Source organism: Lissotriton helveticus, chromosome 11, assembly GCF_964261635.1.
Source record: "Lissotriton helveticus chromosome 11, aLisHel1.1, whole genome shotgun sequence".
Taxonomy (NCBI): Eukaryota; Metazoa; Chordata; class Amphibia; order Caudata; family Salamandridae; genus Lissotriton; species Lissotriton helveticus.
In genome coordinates this window covers 417,812,855-417,834,926 of record NC_136072.1, presented here as the reverse complement: position 1 = coordinate 417,834,926, position 22,072 = coordinate 417,812,855, and the positions used below count along the sequence as shown (strand labels likewise).

Sequence of the window (22,072 nt, the reverse complement as noted above, 5' to 3'; positions counted from 1 at the left end):
TCCAGAAGATGGCAGTATTGGTCAAAAAGTAAATGAATCTTACTCACAGATGAGAGTAGTTTGAAACAATCCGTTGCTGGAATAGTTTTCTGAGTGCACTGCAAGGAAGTTTATCTTCTTAAAATTGATTAAAAACTTCCAAAAACGATCTGTAGATGCTCCAAACAGACAGATAATGAAATCCCAAAGGTCGCCAATATGTAGTAAGGGTTCTCAAGGAAGGTCAAGCTGACAAATCCAAATTGTAGAGAAGAGGTATTTATTGGAGCATCCACCTTCTTGAAGATCAGCAGAACGACTGTTCATAACTGATCTTTCAAGATGTACCATAACAAACAACATTTTAAAGATACACAGAGCAAGCAGAGAACATAGTACAGAATACATTCTAAAAGGAATGAATCATGAGAATTCCAGGAGGAATTCTCAGATGACAAAACATTCTAATATAAACCATACTACACATTGTTGTTTACGGTACGTACAAAAAAACATGCTCAAGTACGTAGTTCAACATCTTTTCAAGGAATTGGAGATTGCTGTTCCGCAACCAAAAACCTATCTTTAATTCAGTAGAATCAGTCATGAAATTATTCAGCCTTTGAAGAAATCTCCAACTATGTACAAACACTGATGGCAGCGCTCCAACCACCGCCGGTTCCACTGAAAATATTCAGCTGCTGCAATAAAGAGAATATTCCAAAGATGATTGTAGCACAATTCAGTCTTCAAAATTAGCAATAGAAGAGCAGACAAAAAACAGCCATAGGAAAGCACGGTCTTTCACAGGAGGTGCTGTGATATACTAGAGGTCAGAACTAACTGCCACATTCTAGTTCAGTTGTTCTAGTTTGGGATGTGATTCTCACGATGTGTATGTCATCTTGGCTCGGGAAAGATATACGAGACCCACAACCATTTCAGCTTCCATCTTGGAAGTATAGAACGTACCTTAAATCTTCAGTCGGAAACGGCCACTTTATGTGGCCTAAGAAATTTCGCCGAATGTGGGCCAAGTGGGTCGGAGTGATCAAAGCCTAATTTAGACTGATACAATATCTAGATTGGAAGTGGGTTTGCCGATATTGGCCCGATGTACGTCTATCCTTTTATGCCAATGTGATATGTTTGTGTATTGGTGTTGCCTTTTAAGATATATTCCTGAATGGTGCTGTTTTCTTTGTTGCAACCGAAAATCAATAAAAAATTGGTTATTAAAAAAAAATCTTCAGTCAATGTTAAATATGTGAAGTCAATATCCACAATATAAATGTTGTGAATCACTAAATGTAAGCTCCCATAACTGTATTTAATGCCTATGTTCATCAATCTTGATTGGCCTTCATGGCAAATACACTTCTACTCTGACCGCAAGCAATGCATAGTGTTTTGTTGGTCCTGACCTAGTCCTTCAAAGGTCTATCATTCAGGATCTCTGAGATTTCGCACTCTGCATACTTATGCTGACACAGGAGTAATGCAGAGTGAGAACATGTTTACACTGTAGGGGGAAGGAGATGCTATCTTACCTGCAGTTATGTATCCTCAGACCTGGTGACCTATGCAGGTTCTTCATTTCTATTTCAGGTTTGCCTTGATAGCTCTGTGATGCCCTGCTTGTCAATTCAAATTCAATAAAAAAAATCTTTATTCGACCTAGTGTAGGCCATAAAAGAAAACCACAATACAATAATTTAAACAAATATTAAATACATGTAGGTAAAAACACAGCAGCCAGATATCAATATGAATCTGAATTGTACATGAGCTAATCACTTAAGTCCAATGCAGTAAATTCATACACACATCCCAAAAACCTCTAGAAGTCTAAAATGTAATCCATCTTAAAAATACAATAAAAGTTATAAGACTGAGCACAACCACTTAAGCTTGTCACACAGCTATGACTTTGGAATCAGTACGGAGGGAAATTCCTGTTCCAGTTGCAAAGGATCAATGTGAGAAATATTGGAGATAATGAAGGGAGTATTATGCTTGCTTATTACTCTAGGGATACTATTGAATTTAGGACACTTGACAGAGGTTTCTTGTTTTTTCACAGGGGAGTCTGACCTTCACCAAAAACGGATAAGTTCGCACACTACAAGGCTCAAAGATTCATCATTACAGGTACATTTTTTTATCCTCCTAACAGAACATAGATGAATTATTTGAACTGATGAAATGTGTAGATCATGGTCACAAATTATATATCTTTATAAACTTGAAAACGCTAGTTACATTAAATAAGGAGGAACTCATTTAAATAAGGAGGAGTTCCTCCTTATTTATTGTAACTAACGTTTTCAAGTTTATAAAGATATATAATTTGTGACCGTGGTCTACATATTTCATCAGTTGATGTGGGGCGGTTACTATGTATCTGATGTTCACTGTAACATTACAACTGCAGCTGCAGCTATAGCTAGACGCTGTAAGCATTTGGTTTCCTGTACGGGATTCTTCTCAACCAATTCTTAAGAGTCTATATGCAGAGAGGCATTTTAGAACTGAAACATAATCAATAGAACTTCGGGGAGATGATTTCGCAAAGGAGTGGCACTACATGAAGAAAGCCACAACTTCTGGCGTAGATATTGGTAATGCTAGAGAGTTGTGGGGTGCATGAATCATTGCATGGAATGCAAAGTAGGTAAGCAGGGAGGGAGATAGAATAATCTGTCAACTAAAACAATAATGACTCAACTCAACATTTCCATGCCTAGCCAAACTTCAGAAGATGTTGTAGTCCTCCGCCTTCAATCCTACTTCCAGGATACCAGTGTGCTTGACAACAGTTAGGCCATACCTTTGATCAAATCAGTTAGTGACATCTAAATGTTCACAGATGAGAATTCTCTTGCTATTATTATTCTCCTCTAATAGTTGGTCGTTTTGATATTTCCAAGCAACTCACCCTTCTCTTCTGTCTGCCAACAGCTTTTGTCCAGGACCATGCCCTAATTTGTATCTTCTCTTTACTTCCCGGCAGATGGAGAGTCATCCTCTAGTCAAAATTCCCAAAACGTATTTGTTCCCAAAACGTTTATTGGCTCCTCGCTTCAGCATCTAGTTCAGCCTACTTTCCTTCATGATTGACCTGATCAGCCTTACATTGTATTCCGATTCTGAGGTTCCCCAGCTCCTAGTGAAGACAAAGAAAATACATCACTTGAGCTCCAGTGTGTACCAGTGCATGACAGCATTTTACTGTAGCGTTCAAGAGATCTTGTCGAAAGTAAGCTAAAATAAAAGGTCCTTCTGATCTCGGCCAACCCTGCATACTGGCCCATCTGATTCTAGTTGACAATTCTCTGTCTTGCCCCATTCACTTGACCTTGGTGAAACGCCCTAGTGTCTGTCTTGATGCTACCATCTATTAGTTAACCAACTAAACTTAGCGATCACACGTCTAGAATTGCATTTCCTTCATAATCATGTACAAAGCAAGTGCTGTATGTGTCTTTGTCTCTTCTAGACTTGACAATCGCAACAGAAATCACCTGAGCCTCCCTTTGTTTCTCAACTATAGGCTTCTCAGAGTTAAAAAAGCTTTTGCATATCTCCCGCTGAATATCAAGATAAACGCCACATCACACCAGCAATATAACCTATACGACTCCGGTCACTCTACATCGTTTGGTAATTGTGCCGTAAAACAAACAAGACCCAGTGGAACAAAGTTCCAGTCCTATGTACCTGACATGAACGTTTTGGTTTCCCTCAAAACATCCTTTCAGTTGTGAACTTCTGTCATCTAGTTTAGGCTAAGCATTAAGTTTACATAAAGGTTACTAATTAAACGTAAATTGTTTTGTTTAAACTTATTTTAACTTATATAGTATGCTTGAAGGCACTGCCTCAATGAGCCGTTTGATTATTCTCAAGTCGCGGATCACAGATTCATCAATCATAGCGGAATGGCTAGCGTGAACAACACTATCGATGCTCAATGGGTGAATTAGTACATGGAGCAGAGTCGACATTGTTGGTAAAAGTTCGATAGTTTTAGCTCATGAAAAAATGTGTTGCAGTAACCTGCTTCGTAATGCAGGATATGATACTTTAATTTAGAAGGTGGGCTAGGTTTAGCATTAAAATTATTAATGAATTGAATTCAATTCACTATTACGCAATTTAGTATAATGACATTTTGGGCTAGCGTTTACATGGGTGATAAAAGAAGGTTACTTTTTTATTTAATGACATTTCATTTAATGTAATATAACTGATTCAGTGTTAGGGTTGTGGTTTAAGTATTGTCCATGTAGTTAAGTCAAGGTAGTCATAAGTTGTATCATATTATGCTGCCCCAAAAAAAGAAGAGGAAGCATTCTAAAAGTGTATTCAACTCACATTTAAAAAAGTTTAGATACTACCTCAGGTGGCATGGCCCATCACTAGCATGACAAGCAAGAAGAACACACTGTATCAATACAGATAGCTGCTCTGAGGCTCAGTTCCAATGAAGGAGGTATAACAGGGATGTGGTCAGACCCACTGGCTGACGATCGCCAGACCTCATCCGCAAACAAGCACCCTCCATTTTGGGAAAGTCATCCATTATGATTTAAACTTCAAACAGTGCTAAATAAAAACTATGTATCATCAGATAACATCACAATTCAGCTCAGATAGGAAATTGCTTAAAAATACCTTTTGTCCTTATATGGGAACCTGTACCTGAGATGAAGACGGATTAGCAGACTGGAAAACGACAGAAACCTAGGAAGTGAGACTTTATACACTTTCACTTCCCTTTAGGCAAGTTAGAGACCACACTTACTACAAGAAATGTTCTCTGGGAGAATGAAAGAAGCCATTCAAAGACGATAGAGAAACGCCCAATACATTCTAACAAAGTTCTAGAAACTATAACAAAGCCCTGGGAAAGGCTTCACCCGAGCCGCAATAATAGTACTAAGAAGATGGAAAGACTACTCTTATGAAGATGGGCTTTCAATCATATGGATAAGAAACTCAAATCATAGCCATACAAGGAGAGAAAAGATGAAGATTGCATGAGTGAGCAACAGCCATTCAAATTAGACTCTTAGCAAGGACGGCTCATTTCATTTTTCGTAGCTACGGGGCTAGGTTAAGGCAGGGCAGGCATGACAATTTGCCCGGCCGTCTTGTGCCGGCCAAACCGTCAGGCACACTTTGCATGTTCTCTACCGGGTGTATTGCACAGCCTGGGTGGAGAACATACAAAGTTTCCCACTCCCTGTCTGAGCACCAAACCACGGCGCTCAGACCAATCACGACGCTACTGTCATGGTGACAGTAGCATCCTGATTGACTTAGGGGAGCATGTGTGCTTCCTACTTCCAGACTCAGAGTCAGGAAGGGAAGCGGAGAGACGACAGGGGAGGGACGGCGCCAGAGGTAATTGTTTTTTTATTTTTATATTTTGCTGTTTTCAAACCCCCCCACCCCACACCCCTTCCCTGCCCCGCCATCCCCATCCCCTACTAGCCGCCACTGAATCTTAGGGTATTTCTTTAAGGTGGACAATGAATACAAGTCAACTTAAATACATATATAATTTTACTCTTTCTTCTGCAAAGCTACTACAGTCCCTGAATGGAACAGACCTTTGAAGATGTCCTCATGCTTTCTGAAGACTATGTGACTGGAGGCCTCCTGTGTTGCACGTAGTTTTAGACAAAAGGCATAGCGCGAGATGCTTCATTACTCTTCTTTAATTTAGGACACGCAATCCAGAGCATACTAAATTCTTCCAGCATGTCTGCCAATTTCGTGATTCAATTTTTTGGAGGAAACCCATGCAGAATTCCTTCTCTATTAAAAATAAAGTATTACAAACCGAAATAATTGATTCCACAACTGTTTCAATTAAATCAAATGTCCTGTAGCACTCTCCTACATTTTCAATTGGCTGAATTGTATGTTATGTGTGCAACATATGTTTACATTAAGTCCCCTGACAAAAAAAATTATATTCCTTTATTTCTGTGCTAGTTCTAATAGAGGGTCTCAAGAAAGCTCTGATGAAACAGTTAAAAACTCGTCAATGAATGAAACTAGAGTTCACATCCTCATAGATAGTCTTCTTTACAAGATACCTTAGTGACGTCTCAGACCACCCCAGGTCTTTGAGTCCTCGCTTTTCCACCTTTTTTCACTTGTACTATTCCGGCTGGTCCTACGTGTGTACTGGAATATTTGCTTCATACATGTATACTCTAAATTAAAAACGGTATTGTTTTTTATTGCAGTAGCATATGTATAGTCTTTCAAACATCTGATGGGGCCCCCTATCAGTCCTGGTCTAGCAACTAAGAGCTAATCAGTTCTTTGTGCGTTGTTAGTACTGTCTGGCTTTATAATGCAGCTTATTTGGAGAAAGTGTTGGCTTTGGGAGTGGGCGCCAGAGTTGTCCGATCAGGTCACCGCTAACATAAACCTGTGTTAACACACAGAATAATTCAAAGAGGAAAGAGAAATAAAAGATACAGTTGTGTTTTGTGTATACATCAAATTGCAGTGTGTTTATATAATCCTACTTATCACAGGGGTTGGGTGGAAATGGATGTGTCTAAATCCTCAACATGACTTTCTGTGTGCTAGTCAGTATATGTAACACTAGAGGTAACCCTGGGTGTAGGACTACGATACACTCGCGTAGTTTGCGTAGTTTGCGCAACTATGCGCTACGCACAGTGCAAAAACGCATAGCGTAGCGGGCATTTTTTGCTTGCTCGCGGTCCTCAACGTCAAGTTGGCGACCGCAAGCGAGCAAAATGACATCCCGGCGAGACTTTTTCCTCGTTCACGATCAGCAACATCAAGGTGCCGATCACGAGCGTGGAAAATAAACCTCCCGGCGAGATTCTCAACGCGGGGAGGTCAGGTTTCTCATTGCGAGTGGTCGCGTATGCTTGCGACCGCTCGCGATGAGAAACTACCAGTCCGCATTGAGAAAACTGCTGCTCGAGTACAAATCTACCCAAGCTGCCGAAAATGACCGCTTGCACTGTGCAAGATGCCGTTTGCAATGATTGCACAGTGCGGACAAGCATCCGGCACTGTGCAGTCAGTGCGAACAGCATTTTCCCTACTGCGCTACTCAGCTCGCATAGCTTGCATAGTGCGAAATGCACTTCGCGTAGCTACGTGTAGCACGACTACGCAAACTATGCCCAGGGTTAACCAGAGGACTGTGAAGCAATTGGTGTGGGGTTGGGAGGGGAAGCCTGGCTCTAGTTCAGCCTGTGGTCCTCTTGGACTCTTGAGTGAAAAACAAGCTACGTTTTTATTTGAATTTTGCCCAGCACTCTCAAACCCAGAGCCGGAAATCCCCTCTCCCCAGTCAATTGCCCCACCCACTGCAGAAGGAGTGCGGGCTGGGGCTGACCTGCACTCTTTACATTTTTAGATTGAGCTCACTAGGCAGCACCTGCACTGTTCGTTGCGAGGCATATTGTGGCTTACCAAAAACATAGAGGGACTTTGAACGCGTACATTGCTTACCATTGGGTGGCTTTCCTTGTCACTCATATGCCAGCTTGTCAATCTTGTGTTTGTCTCTCCCATGGAGCATTGCCATTTTCCAATCTCTTTGACTGGATAGCATCGCTGCTTCCAGTTCTTGCTTTTCAAGCACCACTTTTTTTGTGTGTGAAGTACTCCATTAGAGCGCATTTGTTTTCGAGCCGACTCCCTCGTGTATGTCTCTACTTCTGCACTCCGTGTTGCTCTGTTGTCTGACTGCTTCTTCTGGCCCCCTTCCTCTTGTGTTTCCCTGTGTGCTTCCCCCACCCAAACCCGCTGGGTTGCTTTCTAACAAACCAGGGCTTTAAGTGGGATGAAGAAACTGGGGGGTCTCTCAAAGGGGCGTGGCCTGTGCAATTAGGTTTGTGGCTTAAAAACACTTAAGTTAAAAATCTGTGTTTAGCATAGTGTCCTGCAAACTGCTACTTTGCTGCTTCTGTCATTGCATCCAGATGTATAATGCAACATGTAACATTACATCTACAATAAGCCAGGACTATTGGCTTTATCAATGGCTGTTAGTTGCATAAGATAACAAGCATTTACAATGCAATGGTTTTGCCTTTGTTAAAGTTTGAGCTATTGGCATTGCTCTTGACAATATTTTTATTTATGTTTTTTTTAACATAAATAAATGGCATTGTCATTTACAATGCCACTAGCTTGATCTCTCGCAAATGACACACACAAACACCCACAGAGAGCCCCCCCAATACACACTCAGAGGCCTCCCCACACACACACCCACACAGAGCCCCCCACACACACACCCACACAGAGCCCCCCCCACACACCCACAGAGCCTCCCTACACACTGCGAGCCCCCCCACACACTGCAAGCCCCCCCCACACACTGCAAGCCCCCCACACACTGCAAGCCCCCCAACACACTGCAAGCCCCCCAACACACTGCAAGCCCCCACACACTGCGAGCCCCCCACACACTGCGAGCCCCCAACACACTGCAAGCCCCCCAACACACTGCAAGCCCCCCCCACACACTGCAAGCCCCCCCCACACACTGCGAGCCCCCCCACACACTGCGAGCCCCCCCCAACACACTGCAAGCCCCCACACACACTGCAAGCCCCCACACACACTGCAAGCCCCCCCCCCAGACTGAAGAGGATGAAGACAGTGATCAGGGAGACTAAGAGAGATAACATTTTAGCTGGGTAGAGACAAGGGTAAGAGTCCGAATTCTGTCTCCAGGAAAGCGGAGAAACAGACCGGACTTCAGGACGCCGTGCAATGGACACTGACAACTGTCAATGACTGGAGAGTACGGACGGAAGAACTGAAGCAAAGGATCGAAGAGCACACCTCGGTTGTGTGCAGCGGGATGAAGATGGAACAGAGTAACAGGACAAAAACAAAAGTTTGACAAAGACAGGCATAGGGTGAGGACACAGAAACGGAGGGTGCTACAGTGTCCCAACTGAAGATTTAGCAAATTTCTGTCAAGTTGTGTTTACAAAAACTACCAACGTATTCCTGTACACTGGGGGTAACAGAGCCACTAGGACAGAGCTCATATTTTTCTATGCATCCATTATCTCCTATGGAATTTATATTTCGTTGCCACGGCTGTGAGGGAGTAACACGAGCACCGAGATCAAATTCAGGCCCGCAGTCTGATCTGCGGCGCTCCGAGGCAGAAGGATTCCAATTCCGCAATACTCTCTCTCATACGATTCAAGAGCTCATCGGGTGCTTTCAAACTCCATTGGCAGGTGTGAGCGCGCGGAAGATTGTGTTCCTGAAAAGCAATTGGGAGCCCCGTAAAAGGAATCGCAGCGGTTGCCCTAGTAGAGAGACACAATCTTGAAAAGGGTGGCGCAAGACATCTTTCTATTTTTGCTATCAGTGACTCACTCACTGCTCAAATTTATAACGAGTGCAACCTGAACGCTTCGTTTAGGCGAAATGTAACACAGATCGAGCGCCATTTGCAGCACATCACTGCCACCTAGCGGAATTAGCTGGAAAATTCAATTTATACATTTTTTTTGCCGCTAGAAAACCTAGTTTCTTTCTCGAGAAGACAAGTCTTGGGGCGTGCACAGTTGTGCAAAAAGCGAGATAACGGCCGCAAGCTGAAAGACACAATCGGGGCAGAGGCGCTTTTACCATCACCAGCTCCGTGGTGGAAGGGAGTAGGAACCGGAGGATCGCAGAAGTGCCGGCAATGCCGGACCAGATTCGGGGGCGTTCCCGGCTTTCGGCTGACGTCGCGTGACGTCGGCAAAAGCCAAAGAATCTCGGGAACGCCCCCGAATCTGGTCCGGCATTGACGGACAGGCCCCTCGTCCAATGGCTAGGCTCCATTTATGGAGCCAGCCAATGAATGACGAGGGCCGACCCAAAGCCACACTACAGTTCTCATCAGGTTTTCGCCTGCGCGAAAAAGATGCGCAGAGCGCATCTTTTCGCCAGGCAAAACCTAAAAAAGCAACAACTATGGCTTCCTTGTATATAATATTGAAAATGGTTCAGTTCTAAAATGATGAGACCGTGAAAGAACTATAACCAGGCTCTTTAAAGTTACATCAAAGACAGTAAAGGGTGGTACTGCTGCAGCGTTAAAAAAAAAAAAAAATCACCTAGGGTGATGAAAAAAATGGAGAGCCCGATAGGGAGCTGTTTCGGCACCTGCTCTTTCGAACTGCTGGTGCCAACACCGGTGTTTCTTTCTCAACAGCCCTCTCCACATTGCTTTCATGTCCCCTCTAGACTTCCTCCCTGTTGCTTACGCATTCCATCCCTTGTTGCTTCTGCGTCCCCCCTGCCTCGCTCCCTGGGTTGCTTTGCTTTTCGCCCTCCCCCATTTTGCATCACCATTCTCTCGACCCTCCCTGATGTTGCTTCTGCTCCCTCGCCCCCCCCCCACTTAAAAAAAAGTATTTTCCAAGTTTATTTTCCTTTTAGTTACCGATCCAACTTGGATCGAAAACTAAAAAGAAAAAAAAAGCACCTACGTCATTGTGTGGGTGCGGTCATTGCAGATGTTGTTCAGCACAGCAAAAAAATATTGGCAAATCCAATAGGTCCTAAAGTCGAGACCTATTGGCGTTGCCAATGCTTGTAATTTGAGGGGCAAGGAGGAGAGAATCAGCTTGGCTAAGAGTGAGGGCACCATGGAGACCTATGTAAGTACTCAGAGTAGAATGTTATTCATGTCCTTTTAAAAAAAGCGTGATGTGTTATTGGATCATCAGAAAAATCTGCAGCATTATATCCTTCTCCGAGCTGGAGTGGGCTGCCACCTAACACAGTGATTATGATGTAATAAAATCACTATATCACTAAAGTGAAACGCTTCTAAATGTTAAAGAATTACACTTTAAAAAAATTCCGAATCTTTGTCGTATTTTTTACGTGATATTTGTTGCACTATTTACATGCCACTAATTTTGATGACTGGGCCCAGCTTTATTAGCTTGTTAGCCTCCTCTATGCAACGCCCTCACCCCACTTTCTGAGCAAGAATCGATTCAACTGCGACCAACGACTACACTGGTGGCTCCTCCACTAAGGCAGAGGAGCGTCGCCCCACTGCTCACAGGACAGTGTAACAGAAAAAATAAAATGATAATCCCTGAATTTATAATCATTTTGTTTTTGATATTATCACGGGCGGGGCTTGGCTCCCCTAACTCCGGGGAGGAGGAGTGGTTGCTGCACTCTAAAGTATAGTGCTTAGACCGGCCGTCTCGGGCCGGCCACAGCGTCACTCGCACTTTGCATGTTCTCCACCCATGCTGCATTACTACCTGGGTGGAGAACTTGCCCGGGCCCCCAGCCCATGTCTAAGCACCAAACCATGGCGCTCAGACCAATCACAACAAAGGATTGCATAATTGTGATTGGGTGTGGGAAGCCTGGGTGCGGGAAGCCTGGGTGCTTCCGTGAAGAGACAGGACGTGTGAGAGATGGAGGAGAGATACGGCGAGATGGAATGGAATGGAAACTTGTATAGCACAAAACTGCCACCCTACGGGTATCCTGACGCTTGGATCAAAGAGAGAGCATCAAATAGCAGAGTCAGTTGTCAATAGCAGGGAAGCTAAGAAGCGCTCCTTGGAAAGCGCCAGGTTTTCAGACTCTTCCTGAACCCGATCAGTGTGCTTTCCTGCCTAAGAAACAGAGGCAGCGCATTCCAGATATGTGAGGCAAGTACTCCGAAGGCTCCACCCCCCTTCCGGGACCTCTTAAACCTGGTAGTTGTGATCAATTCGTATCTGACGATCGGAGCTGCCTCCGTGGGTTATACCAAGTGAACATTTCTTGCTAGGGGAAAGGGCACTGTCCACGTGCTGCCCTATATACAATACAGAGTGATTTAAAACAAATTCACCCCTTGATGGGCAGCCAGTGAAGATCTCTGAGCGCCAGTGTCGTGGAGGACCCGCGTTGTCGATTTAGCGCCAGCTTTGCTGCCATTGCTTGTACTCTCTGCAGCCCCTGCACAATATATTGTGGTGCTCCCAGATACAGAGAGTTACAGTAGTCCAACCTACTCAATATTACACTTCTCACTACAAGTGGTCGAGTGTCTTCTGGGAGTAGGGGAAAATCTTACGTAATACTCGCAGCAAAGAAAGGCACACACTGGCAGTTTTGTTGGCTTGTATATCCATTTGGAGATTCTCATCAACCATAACTCCTAGATTGCGTACCACTTTAGCTGGAGTCAGAGGTTCAGCCTCCGAAGTAAGTTTAAACTCTATCGGCAGGTGTCGAGACACTCTGGTGGCAGGACAATACACCACCTCTGTCTTTCCCCCATTAAGCTGTAGGGAGTTTTTCCTGAGACAACTTGCCGTTTGACACATACACTCCTGGAAGGTGTCTGTAGTAAATAGCTGGAGACCACAGGTGTACCACAGGAGGTTTATTACAGGAGAAAAGCATGGAGCAACCTCAACGCAAGCTGGCCAGGCACAAACTGTCACCAACTAGAACACTAGGAGGAGGCAGAGCCATCTACATTCTGGAATGAATGACACAGGTAAGAACCATGGTAGAGCATGGAAATAGAGGAAAGATAAATATACAACACATCTCCTCTCGTAGAATAAAACACAAGAAAAAAGGAAACTTAACACAAAAAGAAGGAAATGTCATGGAAAGGAAACTTAACTCGAAACCTAAGAGCATTAGCAACAAACGATGGAAAAGTTGCAAGCAACAGTTGAGAAGCATAAAACAAAAGTTGTGAAGCACAAATTGCAAGCAACAGTTGAGAAGCTTAAAACAAAAGTTGTGAAGCACAAAACAGGCAATGCAATAAATAAAATTAGTCATAGAAAGGGACACACGTCACCCCTCTAAGACTTAATCACAACAAAAATCATTCAAATAAGAAGGGGGTCTATGGGACCTCTGAGGTCTGGGAACAGGTAAAGAGGGACTGGAATCAGCACTGGGGTTGGGAGCAGCAACAACAGGGTCAGGGGCATCCCCCCCACCATTGCCCCTCACCAAGGGATTAACGGGAACAGGCACTGCAAGAGCCGGATCCGGAACCTGAGAGGGAATAAACATGAACCCTGAAGCGGAGAGATCCTGGGCAGGCACGGGGGAAGTAGGACCAGGACAAACACCAGCTTTGACACCAGCTTTCTGATAGAGGGCAACCCTCCTTAGATTCCATTTTTCCCCATTCGAGAGGACAACATAGTGAGGGTAGACCGTTTTCACAAGAAAAGGACCACGGAATTTTGACAAGCCTCCTGAAACACGACCAGACTTCACCTTGACCAAGTCGCCTTTCGTAAGTTTACAGGGAACAATTTTAGCAGAAAGCTTACCACCAACAACAGGTTTGCATGAAAGGTCCTTAGAGGACATATTCACAGAACTCTTACTGGAGACACTCTTAACAGGTAAAGTCACAGTACTCTTACAAGGAGATTTAGGAGCCACTCTGGACACACCACCCAAGAGGGACTGAGAGACCAAGTCCTTGAGCCAAAATGGAATGAGTTTGGTGCTGGGAACCCTACCCCTCATCATCTCAAAAGGGGATTTGAGATGGGAGCCGTGAAGAGTGGTGCAATACGCATAGACCATTTCACTAACAAGGGAAGAGACAGACGAACCACTGGAGAGTGCCATTTGAACGGTACCTTTCACTAACCTGTTGAGGCGTTCGCAAAGGCCATTGCCCTGGGGGTTGTAAAGAGAAGTCCTATGGTGAGAAATACCACATTTAGACAAAAAGGCTTGCATCTCATGCGAGACTAGCTGCGTACCATTGTCAGTTATAAGAACGCTAGGAAAGCCTTCCCTAAAGAACAAGGAACTGAGGTGTTTAATAGTAGAGACCGTGGTGATGTCCTTAAGAAACTCCACGGACAGCCATTTCGAGTGGCAATCCACGATTACAACAGCAAACCTCTGGGAAAGGGGTAGCTCAGCCATAGGACCTATGAAATCCAGACAAATGGTGTGCCACGGAATTTCAGGGAATTGCAGCACACCCATCTCAGACCCCGCAAAAACCTTAAGTCTCTTCTCCCCCACTTTGCAAGTATGGCAGTCCTCAACCCAAGAAGAAACCATGGAGTCCATACCGGGCCACCAAAAATTCAACTTGAGACGTTGTTGCGTCAGGGTTTGGCCAAGATGACCCTCGTGGGCCAAAGAAATGAGTTTGGGTCTCAAATCACCAGGAGGCACAAATTTGTCGCCACGCATGACAACATTATCACTGTAAACAGACAGATCATCAATGACCTTAAGGAAGGGGCGAACAGAAACATGGAGACAGCTCTCCCTGCGAGAACCCAACCTTATCAACTGGATGACTTCCTGTAAAACATTGTCCCTGGACATAGCTTCAACCCACTCAGAGCGAGAAAAGGAACCCTCAGTTAGTAGAAGAACATCATCAATCCAGGCAACATTCTCATCAAGACCGTCTAGACTGAAACCAACATCAGTACCAGGTGGAACGGCCAACCTAGACAGGCAGTCAGCCTGGAAATTTCTCCACCCAGAGATGTGGGAAATATCAAAATGGTATTCTTGGAGTTTGGAGGCCAACCTTGCCAATCTTGGGGAACCAAATGCCCCACCCCCGGGAGAAAGAATGCGTATAAGGGGTTTGTGGTCAGTCTTAAGATTGAATCGAATGCCCCATAGGTAAGGTCGAAAGTGATGAGCACCCCACGCAGCAGCCAAAGCCTCTTTCTCGATAACAGAATAGTTCTGTTCACACTTGGAAAGAGTACGCGAGGCAAAAGCAACCGGCCTGTCGCCGTCTTTGTGGGACTGAAGTAGGACTGCACCAAGACCATGGGCACTGGCATCAACCAGGAGAGTAGAGGATTTCGCAGTATCAAATGGTGCCAGCACCTTGGCATTGCAGATGGCTTCCTTGATGCCATTAAAACACGCTTCCAATTCAGGACCCCAGGAAAATTTGCAACCCTTTTTCAACAGAGCTCTCAAAGGCAAGGTCTTCTCTGAGAATTTCTCTACAAACTTGGAGTAGTATTCGATTAAGCCCATGAATGACCGCAACTGGTCCTTGTCAGACGGGCAAGGAGCTAGGCGTATTGCATCAAGAAGATTCTTCTTTGGTCTGACTCCATTGACAGAGATTTCATGTCCCAGGTACTCAATGCTCTCTACAAGAAAAGAACACTTCTCCCTACGTAACATAAGACCAGTGTCCCAAATCCTGTGTAGGACATTTCTGAGAACGAGGTTATGATCTGCTACGGATTCGCCAAAGACCAAGATATCATCTTGAAAAAACACAACGTTTTTGAGCCCCTTGAAAATTTCGCTGACCAACCTTTGGAAGACACTCGCCGCCGAAATCAACCCGAAGGGAAGGCGAGTAAATTGGAAGATCCCTTCCGGGGTGATGAAGGCGGTCAGATGCTTCGAGGATTCATGGAGCTTGACCTGATGGTAGGCACTCTTCAGGTCGAGTTTGGAGAAGTACCTCGCCCCCTGAAGAGTGGAAACCATCTCTGTAATGTTTGGTAAAGGAAAGGTGTCTGCAACGACACACTTGTTTAAGGACCTGAGGTCCACACAAAATCTCAATTTCCCGTCTGATTTTTTAGAAATCACGACGGGCGAAATCCATGCTGATGCTTCTGTGGGTTCAATAACCCCGGATTGAAGCATCTCCTCTATTAGGAGTTTCACTTCATCGCGGATGGAGATAGGAATCCTCCTTACACGATGCTGCACAGGCAAACTATCTTTCTTCAGTTTTATAAGATGGGCATACCCCCGAAGCTCACCCAACTCCTCCCTGAAAACAGACCCAAATTCAGAGAGAATAAACTCAACAGAGTCATCATCTACCACCATTATTTGGTTCTTTGCTCTGGGATTGATTACAATATAAAGATCATATTGATGTACCCACCCTAAGATGGGAGGACCATCAATAGAAACATAAACCTTCCCAAAGATAGACCTCTTCTCAAAGGTAATCTCGGACTCAAAGAAGCCAAGGATTTCAATTTTCTGCCCATTGAAACCCTTAGGGGAAATGTCACTGGGATGTAAACTGACTCCCTCCCAAAAGGCATCAAAGGTAGACTTAGGTATAATAGTATGACGAGAACCAGTGTCAACCATCAACAACACTTCGTGGGAGTCAATCATAAAAATGGCTTTGGGTCTGGTTTGTCTAGGATCATCACAGATGACATCCACATCATCGATGACCAGGAGTCTATCGGGCTCAACTCCAGAATTATCCACATAGTCATCGACAATATTCACTCTCTGCTTGGCTTTGCCCTTGCACATTTTGGAGAAGTGCCCAACTTTCCCACACTTCAAACACTCTTTGTTAGAGGCAAAGCAAAACCTTGCGTCGGAAGAGTGACTACTGCTGCCACACCTGTTGCAGATCTTGCTCACTGAGGTTTTCTTCGCAGAAGGTCTGGGCCTGTTCTTCACTACAGCAACATTGTCTCCAGAGCAGTGCTCACACTGATGAAACCAACACGCAGCAGGTTCGTTTCTTGTCAAGGATGCTCCGCTCTTTCTGGTACAGAATCTTGAAGGGATTAAGATCAAGATGAGGTCTTCACCAGTACTGGCCAGCAAATAAACGTCGCCAAAATTGTAGTAAATAGCTGGAGACCACAGGTGTACCACAGGAGGTTTATTACAGGAGAAAAGCATGGAGCAACCTCAACGCAAGCTGGCCAGGCACAAACTGTCACCAACTAGAACACTAGGAGGAGGCAGAGCCATCTACATTCTGGAATGAATGACACAGGTAAGAACCATGGTAGAGCATGGAAATAGAGGAATGATAAATATACAACAGTGTCCATAGACACCGCTTGTTTCCCCTCCAGGGAGAATATCAGGTAAGTGAATTAAAAAAAAATTCAACTCCCCCCGCCACCCTCTGAACGCCTCCCCCCACCTCACCACCCCCGTACCTGCCACCACTGAATGACTGATCTAAAACGTATGATCTAACTTCCATATTTTTAACATTTTAGAAAAGACACAAGTGTGTGAATTGACCTAGATTACAGCAAATCTCCAGTATACATCAGACTGTTCAATGTATGATAATGCCATATTTTCTGATGGAATCTGTCACTGACTGTCCTATCTACTGTGGCAATAGAACTGTTTGGGTTTTGCCTACAGGAGGTATCCCCTCGTTTTACGTAGGGTTTGTCAGTGGATAATATCGTGCAATAAAATACTGATCAGTCCTAGAGAAATGTATGGTCTCACTTTAAGGGCCCTCTGGGGACTGGATAGGAATTTCCCTAAATGTTGACCCTCCTAAAAGTGACCCATCAGCAAGCCTTTCTGTGAAGGGGGCGCTGTTCAGGCAAGAGCGAGTGGGGCTCCGTGAGTGTAACTTGGTAGGAAGGGGCGGGGCGGGGCGGGCAGAGGTGAAGACAGCCAGGCTGCGTGGACGTGCCCCAAGAGGAGCTGTCACTGTGCTGTTTACGGTCGTGCAGTCATGTTTTATAGCAAAGCTCGTTTAAGTAGCCTAGTTAGAGAAATGAACATGTAAATAACCTGCGGGGGCCCATTTCACTGCGCAGCACAGCTGGAGGAGGTTAAGCGATGACAGATGTGTAATGAGAAACAAAAGCTGGAGTTTCAAGAGCCTTGTGTTTAGGTTTAAGTTTAGGAAGTAAATTGCTTGTCATATTACCTTAACACCAATAAATCCGTCCAGGGCCGGACTGGGGAACCAGAAGCAGCTCTGGCAAAAAAAAAAGCTCAAACCAGCCCCACTCCCCTAGTCTCCTTGCGCAGTCTCCTTGTTTGCATCCATCAAATCTCTCTCTCTTGCCTTCTATCGTCTCACTCTTCTCCCTTGTATGCCTTACTGGCAGGGCCGTGCGGGGAACAGCAACCTGCCCTGGCTGATTGCTGTGCGGCCAGCCCTGCGGCGAGGGGTGTGGGGGTGCAAGCAAGAAGCACTGCTCCTGCTTTTGTTACAGGGGGTCGCGATATTGCTGCTCCAAAACCGGCCCCCATCCCTCTGGCCCACCGGGGAAATGCCCGGTGCCCGCTACGGCCAGTCCGGCCCTGCTTACTGGTCCCTTTTTCTCTCCCTTCCTCCCTCTCTCGAGGTCTCCTTGTACTTGCTGCAATGAACCTCGAGGAGATGGGGAATACAACAGAGGGCCCAGTGTAAAGTTTCTCCCTCTTGGCCTGCTCCGTTCCACACTCCAGAAGTAGTCAGCGGTTAGGAGCTCGCTGGAGTGGATGTAGCTGTTCCAGGGGGTTGTGCATCATACAGTTACCAGATAGTGCCTCCAGTTTTGTTACAACAGAAATTGACGATTGGGACCTGGCACAACTCGGTGTCTCTGAAAGCCACATGGCCTTCCCAGCTACTGCTCGCACATTCGACCAGCTGCTTTGATGGACTGTTGTCTGCATGTTGTGGAACTACCAGTGTGAGACGTCATGCTCTTCCCTTCCACCTGTGTTGGAAGTAGAATGTTTTATTATATGTACGTTTTAGAGGGATCTTGCTTCCTGTACGTGCAAGCGGCTACTCCACCATCTCTCATAGCGTGTGTTCCACATTACCCCGCCTACTCCACATCATGTGCACTACTGAATGAGTGCCATCTTGGATCTGGTATGTTCGTTCCTCTCAGCCTTCCTTTTTTGTTCCCTTTCATGAGCTGAGCTGTCCTGGATGCTACTTTCCACCACGTGAATGTGACACATTATAAATTTCTTTTAGATAGTGATCGAAATCAAAAATCATGAACAAAAAAAGCATTGTCAAACCCAGAAAGTCGTGCCTGCGCAAGAGCTACTGGCTTTGACAATGTGTTTTAGCCATTTTATAAATCAACATGGCTGCTTGTCAGCTTGGCTAAAAGTTTGTGGAGTGGAGTGTCATAGAGTGTCGTAAAGCATAGTAGAGGGGCATAGAGTGTCGTAAAGCATAGTAGAGGGGCATAGAGTGCCATAGCATAAAGTGTCATAGAATGGAGGGGCTTTGAATGGAGTAAAGTTTTGTAGAGTGACATAGTGTTGTGGAGGGGCATAGTTTGGAGTAGAGTGTTGTAAAGTGTTGTAGATGGTCACAGAGTGGAGGGTCATGGAGTGTCGCAGAGGGGTATAGAGTCAGACCATAACTAGGAACCCAAAGCAGCCCTGGCAATTTTCTCGGACCAGCCCCTGGGGAAGGAATGCCTGGATCCTGAAGTCTGGAGATACTTGCTTGCTGCTTTTGTTATTGGGGGCCAAAATTGCAGCAACACTGTAAAACCGGCTACCATTTTTCCAGCCTCCTGGGAAACGCTTGATGCTGGGTACAGTCAGTCTGGCCCTGTATAAAGTAGAGTAAAGTGGAGCGATGTGTTGTAGGATGGAGTAGAGCGGAGTAGAGTGTCATAAAGTGAAGTGATGTATAGTGGATGGGAGGGGCGTAGAGTGGCATAGCATAGAGTGGAGAGGCATAGTGTTTAGTGGAATAAAGTGTCAAAGAGTGGAGTCACGTAGTGTGAAGTATCTTGGAGTGAGTGGCTTAGTGTGAAGCGGCATAGAGTTGATTGGTCTAGTGTGTCATGGAGTGTCAGAGTGGAGGGGCATAGAGTAGTTCAGCATAGAAGTGTTGTAGAGTGAAGTGCTAAGGAGTGGAATGCCATTGAGTGGTGTGGCGTAGCGTGAAGTGGCATAAAGTGTTGTTGAGTAACATACAGTGTTGTGAAGTAGAGTGGAGTGGCCTAGACTGAAGGATAGTAGAATAGAGTGGCAAGAGTGGAGTAGAGTGTCTAGAGTAGAGTAGAGTGGAGTGGTATAGAGTGGATTAGAGAGGCCTACAGTGAAGTGTCATAGAGTAGCATAGAGTAACTTACAGCCAGATTCATCAACGGAAAATCGGCTCGCAAAGGGCCAGATTCTGAGAATCTGGCCCTTTGCGAGCGCTATTTTTGCATTTGGGATTCATCATCCCAAATGCAAAAATCGCATTTGTAGAAATCGCAAATTTGCGAATAATTGCATTTAAGGAATATCAATTAGAGATTCCTTAAATGCAATTCATGAACCATTTAAAAATTGAGATTTCGCAATCTGGGGCCGCTATTTACCGCGAAGTCTGACTTCGTGGTAAATAGCGAAAAGTTAGAAAAATACACTTTTGTGCATTTTTCTAAGTTGTATGTTAGACACACACATGTCCAAAGGACATGTGTGTGCGCAACACCAGTGTACAAGAGAATTTCAGGGGTGCAAAGGACACCCTGGCACCCTTGAAATCGCTTCCTTATTTGCGATTCGCTAATTGCGAATCGCAAATAAGGAATGACTCCCCATTCATTCCTATGGGCCTTTAGGCCCATAGGAATGAATGGGAATGCCATTCCTTATTTGCGATTAGCAATTAGCGAATCGCAAATAAGGAGGCAGTAGAAATCACTATAATTATTGCGATTTGTACATGAATCCCGTTTTGCGAGTCTTTAATAGCGATTCCTTAATAATCGCTATTAAGGACTCGCAAAACGGGACTTTGATGAATCTGGGGGTTAGAGTAGAGTATTGTAGAGTGGTGTGGCATAGAGTGGAGTGGCGTAGAGTCATAGAGTGGGGTAGAGTAGAGTGTCATAGAGTGGAGTGACGTAGAGTGGAGCGGTGTGGAGTGGCATAGCACAGAATGGAGTAAACCAAAGAAGAATGAAGTGATGTGGAGTGTTGTAGTGTCGAGTGGAATAAATTGTCAGAGTGGAGTGGTGTAGCGTTGCGTGGCATTTAGTGTTGTTGAGTTTTTTAGAGCGGAGTGGCCTACAGTGAAGTGTCTAAGAGTGTCGTAGAATGGAGTGGCTTAGAGTAGAGTAGAGTGGCGTAGAGTGAAGTGGCATAGAGTGACATGGTGTGGAGTGGCATAGCATGGAGTAGAGTGTCTTAGAGTGTAGTGCATAGAGCATCGTAGAGTGGAATGGAGTAGAGTGTCATAGAGTCGAGTGGCGTAGAATGTCAGAGTGGAGTAGAGTAGACTAGAGTGGAGTGCCATGGAATGTTCTAGAGTGGAGTGGATTGGCGTAGAGCGAAGTATGGTGTTGTGGAGTGAAATTGCATAATGGCGGACTGCCATTACAGACAACACATTTGTAATTGGCTTGACCATTACATTTGCACATACATACAGTTTCATTGATAAAACGATAACGCACAAAAAATATCATGTGGAAATGGCATCCCCAAGTGTTTTGATTTTTTCTGATCCTATTAAAATATTTATTTCAGAATAACAAAAAAATTACTTGATGTGTTCTTTCCTAATTCTGATATATTCTGAAATGGGGAACAGCGTTTACTACGCAACTTTAACAATGCTGTGCCTTTACGACGCAACTTTTACAACGCAAGTCGTTACAACGACTTGCGCTGGGGGGCGCTCTAGGATAGGGAATAGTTTAATTTACTATCCAACTCCTTCCCTACTATCCACGGGGACTGGAGTTGGAATAGTGAATTAAACTATTCACTATCCAACGCCCCCCAACGCAAGTCGTTGTAAAAGTTGCGTCGTAAAGGCATGCATTGTAAATGCCCATCAATGATACCCATCAATGGGACATATTGTTTCTTACTGAAACATGGATCAAAGACTCATCCAAACCGGATATTAACCTGGCTATCCCTCCTGGCTACTGTTTCACTGGCATTAACCGAGAAAACTCTAAGCCCGGGGGGGCCTCGCCATAATTGCCAAATCTCATTTAAAACTCAACCTTACTAAAATCCCCAATCACGGCCTTATCGAAGCCGCTTACTTTACAATTATGGACTCGGCAAGTACCATTTGTGCCGGTATCCTGGTTTATAATCCCCCCGCAGCTGCCGTCTCCTCTCTCAATGCTTTGACGCATTCTATTGCTGACTTCTCACTTAAACACCCTCATTTTACTGTGTTGGGAGACTTCAATCTCCATATTGATAATTCTTCCTGTACAAAAGCTTCTTCTCTGTTGGAAACTTTACAAGGACTTACCTTGCCCCAATTAGTTATAGGCCCGACCCACATTGCAGGTCACACATTAGACCTCATTTTCTCTAATCATCC

At 44.8% G+C, this 22,072-nt stretch overlaps 1 protein-coding gene across 1 annotated transcript in view; it reads left to right on the top strand.

The window, feature by feature from the left end:
- PPP2R3A (protein phosphatase 2 regulatory subunit B''alpha) overlaps window positions 1-22,072 on the top strand; it is a 1,303,908-nt gene that overhangs the window by 618,338 nt on the left and 663,498 nt on the right. Inside the window, exon 6 of the mRNA XM_078665893.1 lies at window positions 2,042-2,130. The gene's annotated coding sequence lies outside the window, so the exon portion shown is untranslated. The remainder of the gene's footprint in view (window positions 1-2,041; window positions 2,131-22,072) is intronic.